This window comes from Xyrauchen texanus, chromosome 9 (genome assembly GCF_025860055.1).
Source record: "Xyrauchen texanus isolate HMW12.3.18 chromosome 9, RBS_HiC_50CHRs, whole genome shotgun sequence".
Lineage (NCBI taxonomy): Eukaryota > Metazoa > Chordata > Actinopteri > Cypriniformes > Catostomidae > Xyrauchen > Xyrauchen texanus.
The window spans coordinates 6,315,002-6,320,089 of NC_068284.1; the positions used below are offsets into that span (position 1 = coordinate 6,315,002).

The 5,088-nt window shown below is 39.3% G+C and overlaps 1 protein-coding gene across 1 annotated transcript in view; it reads left to right on the forward strand.

Annotated features, from left to right (window-relative positions):
- LOC127649498 (gastrula zinc finger protein XlCGF8.2DB-like) overlaps positions 1-5,088 on the forward strand; it is a 162,502-nt gene that overhangs the window by 18,037 nt on the left and 139,377 nt on the right. The gene's annotated exons all lie outside the window — the stretch shown is intronic.

Here is a 5,088-nt window from a genome sequence, read left to right on the forward strand (position 1 = left end):
TATAGGTTAATAGACCTTTTGTTAACGGGCCATTTCGCAAATTCTTCCCGAATTTGTTGTGAATAGGCCTTTCAAGTATAGGCTTAGGGATAAGAGTGGGGTTTCTGTGTGACAAAATAATCAATATAATCAAAATAAAAGCTGCCAGTGAAATAATTGTTTTTAAGTAAAAGGATCTCTTGGAAGGCACATACATACTCACACTGGAGAAGAGCCTTACCCTTACAAAAATATCTAAACTTGCCGCGAATTTGTCGCTTGTTATTTTCAAATGCAAATGTGCATTAGATTCGCCACAAATCTTTGCCAGAAGTTTGCAGCTCTTTGCCGGTAGTGGTGAACCTCAGGCAAACCTTTGGCAACAATGGACAATTTGCGGCAAATTTGCCATGAACTTTCGATTTGAACTCTAAAGGTCTGTTCACACCAAATCCATGATGATTGTGCCTTTGACAGAAGGTCTATTCGCCCGTAAAACATGAAATAAAAAACTATTTCACTCTAGTAAAGTAGGCAGTATTGTGAAAATGTATTTATGTTTTTTATCTATCCCTGTGTTCTGGCTTGTTGGGGCAATATTGTTGTGTTACTAACATTTCATAAAAAAATTAAAATAAATCCGCCTTGTGGCAGATGTTGGGGCAGAAGTACAGCCATACGTCGTCACAGATGAAACTGGGCTAATGCCATTTGAAAGTGATCATCCCTAAGCCATACTCCCTTCGAAGGACAGATCTCTTGATGTAGACACTCTAAAGGGATCATGAAAGTACTGTATGAATGTACCCTTCACTAATAGTCTTGTAAATGGGCTCTTCAAGACTATCAACTTATAGTTTATCACCTGAATATTCTAAAAATTTTAACTTTAGTAAAGACCGTTTTGTCTGCCTCGCAGGGCTGGACTGGAAATACTGGGCATTTTCCTGGTGGGCCAACTCACTTTTGGGCCGATCAGGAGCGGAATGGTCATCGGGTGAACCCAGCGGGCCAGTGGTACGTCCATAAAACGTGCTGAATGGGCCATGATAAGCAACAATGAACCGCCACGTTATGCAGAATCAACCAGAAAACGGTGCCGCGATATGCAGAAAAGGACACCGAAATGTCAAGGTAGCGTGTATGTAAATTTAATGAGGATCTTCAAAAAGAGTTTACATTTCTAAAAAACGAGTCCTAGACAGAGCCTAGTAAAGTCAGATGTGAGGTTTTTGGAGGTCGCTTTTCTATCACCCATGGAGGCCGCACTGACATCTTACGGCATGTGAATGCTGCTAAAAATAAGTGTGCCAAATGAAGTGTTAGTGATTTCTTTAGTTCAGCAAAGTTCAGAATCTTACAAGGTGCAAGCAAGTGAAGGACTTCTGTTGTGCACATCATGCAGGCCAGGCTGGAGGAATCATTCATACCCTCTGACATTAAAAAGCAGTTGGATGCCCAGGTTGAAGCTGGTGACATGTGAGCGGATGATTTATTTTGTGCAGTCTGAATCTTTTCTTCAGCATCGGTGGATTACCTCCAAAATTGGAGCCGCTCATTGGAGAACACAAAAAAACTTGTGTGGGCTCTAATGAGTGACATCCCAGAGTGGAAAGACATTCCAATCTGCCTCAAACACTTCTACTCCATAATACCCGCTCTCAGTTTGATTGATGAAACCATGCTATTTGATTAGTGGGCTTGCACGAAATACATTGACACTTGTCGCATCACTGAGTGGAACATGAAAGAGACAGCCGTGTCTGAGAGATGGACAGATGTTTTTCATGAGCTCCAGAGCAAGATCATCAACTTTGGCGTCTTAGCCAAGGTCGTGGAGTTTGTTTTATGCCTGCCTGGGACATCTGCATCTCTGGAGCGTGTGTTCTCATTAATGAAAGATGCACAGACACGGATAAATATCGACTCAGTTTAACAGTCATGAAGGCAATGCTTTTCGTACGTCTTAATATTGGACTGGACTGCTCTGAATTTTATGATAAACTCTTGAAAGACAAGTGCAAACTGAGAAGAATTGCTTCAGTTGCAGATGCAGATGCACCCTCTACTTCGCATTGATCTGTGCCTAGGTAAGGATACATAATTTTTATTTTTGTTGGTATGGGGCTGTCCAGTTTTCCACATGCAGGAATCTGGTCACCCCATCCAAAGTATAAATCAGGCTTAAGAGGCCAGAATGAGTGCAATGTAAATGTTGAAGCCTCATGTTAAATGCATTCTACTAATCATTATCATAATTTGAATTGCCTGTATTTCAGGAATGCTGAAAGCCAGTTCGTGAGGACATAAGATACTGTGTCAACCTGGACAGAAACCTGTTCCAGTATCCAGTTCCACCTAGAACACACCAAACTTCTTTCTGCCTGTAAATGGATGGCTGTAGACTTGCATTATGTTTTCCTCAGACATAGATGTAGTTATGTGCATATGTTCGCATACTCCTTTTTTCTCTTAAGTTTTCCTGCCTATACATATCTATACAAATACACAATATAAAAGATCCTGTATTTTTAGTGTGGCCCTTCAGATTCTAGATAACAGATATTTACATAAATCAAAATAACATTTTACTCAAATCATCCTGTTCAAAACATCCGTCTTTGATTCTTAACATTGTGTGTTGTCTTCTTGCATAATATATAATAATTATAACCTATAGTATATATGAAAAAAATACTAGCATAAACACATTTTGAGACTTTAACTACAACTGTCACTGTTGATATAAAAATTATGTGTTAAAGATTCTACCTATAGATTTATTTCATATGAAGTTATAACATTGTCAAAATATATCCGTTATTTTTACTCATGTAAAATCATATAACAATTTTGTAAAGTGATGTGTAATGAAAAAATAAATGAACTTTTCCTCCTCAGTGCTGTTTGGCATGTTAGGGCTGCTACTGTTGGAGAGGTTTGACTTGACTTCCTCCGTAACGCTTTAAACTAGAAAAGTCTTACTGGAATTGAAATTGGTCACATCAGTTTTGAGATCTGCGCACCACAATATCAAAAGCAGCCCGGTTGTTGCATGAGTGCCAGAGAAAAGAGCGGATCATGATCGCGAGCTGGTTCCATTACACACATGCGAAGCCTTTAGCTGATTGCGAGATTATCATTAAATCTGACTCGGCAGTCCTAAATAGACTATCACTTGGGCAGCTGCCGAAAAATCTTCAAGGGAGAACCATGTCATTGTTCTTTCCCTGCTGTCCGCGACCCAGTCCGAATAGACCTGCGACCCACCAGTTGAGAAAAACTGCCTTAATAGGGCTACACGATTATGACAGAAATCATAATAGTAGATTATTTCCTTTGATGATGTAATTGCAATTATTCGTTTCGATTAATAGAATTTGCATTAAGCGAATTATTTTTGTGGGGCAACTGCATGCTATGCTCTTTTCGTAGGCGATAATAATAATATATTTTTTTTACTTTAAATCAGCGATTCTGTCCAGGGGTATGATGCTGTTTGAAATGGCCGAACTCTCATTTCTTCTTCTGTGTTAATCTAAGCGGTTCTTCCGAATTCTCACGTGAACTTGCCTACGTCACGCAACAGCTACATAGGTGATGTGTCATCTGCTGGCAGAAAGCCCTTTTTAAATTTGATAACATTTTAATTAACTATTTATTTTATATACAAACATGTTTCACTTTTGAGGTATGACTACTTCATGTTGGAGAACAAACCGGCCATGTATTATCACAGCCACAGACTTTATTTCATTTTATTTTTAAATCCAAAACGGTCATTTTAGAAACCCATAAACAAAATCCTCAGGGAACCCATGGAGAATTCTCTTCCAGAGTTTTGTACTACAAACTGAACAGCTCTAATGTTAAAGCTGGATCTCCGAATCATATAGTGTAGCAATATGATACATATTAGCATATTATACATATCAAGTGAATCTCAATGTGTGTTCTTTTGTGTTCTTATATTCTCATGGACTCGTTCGGTGTCATCATCAACTGCCGAAGTTTGATTCCAATCCTCAAGAACGCAAGGACAAAGAACACATAAAATTACCCAGATGTGTTCTTGATATCACTCAAGGATGCATTGGATCCATCCTTGAGTGCAGCAAACCTGTTTGAAGTCCCAGAAGTCATAGCGTGTGGCTCTACAATAGCTGAAGAAGGACATTTGACATGTTTTTTCCCTGGGTAGCTCAGCGAGTACTGACGCTGACTACCACCCCTGGAATCGCGAGTTCGATTTCAAGGCATGCTGAGTGACTCCAGCCAGTTCTTCTAAGCGACTGAATTGGCCTGGTTGTAATAGGGAGGTTAGAGTCTCATGGGTAACCTCCTTGTGGTCGCTATAATGTGGTTCTCACTGTCGGTGGGGCATGGGGTGAGTTGTGCATGGATGCTGTGGAGAATAGCGTGAAGCCTCCACGAGGTAATGCACTCAACAAGCCACTTGATAAGTGCGGATTGACTGTTTCAGACGCTGAGGCAACTGAGATTCGTCCTCTGCCACTCGGATTGAAGCGAGTCACCCAAATTGGGCATGCCAAATTGGGGAGAAAAGAGAAAAATAAATAAATACATTTATTGGATTAACTCATTTTAATTAAGTAAATTGAGCAATCAGTAAAATTTATGTTGAGTGAACACTATCTGTTAGAAGTCTGAGTCATAACAATGTATGTTGTATGAAAAAAATATGTTTGAGTTTTAAATTAAATTGTGTGGTTGTAGCATGAAGGACAAATGTTGTAATAAAGGTGTGTGCACAGATATTTCAACCTCTGCAGCGAAAATGTTTTGGAATTTTAGATAGTTTCAAAGAAATGGATCTCGTGAATTTACTTAAACGTAAATAGGCAAAATAAGGGCCCAATTTTGAACTCTTTAAGACGGATGTGAGATGTTATTTAAAAACTTTGATAAACGTGAAGAATCACAAAGAAAGGAAGACTGTGAAGATCTGTGAAGCTTTGTCGGTTTCATTGTAATATGTACTGTACTGTGTAATGTTTAGTTGCACATATACGAACAGTCTCAGAAGGCTGCAGTCTTCCGATTGACAAGCACCCAGTAGATGGCGGTAATTATCCGAGGGAGGACATT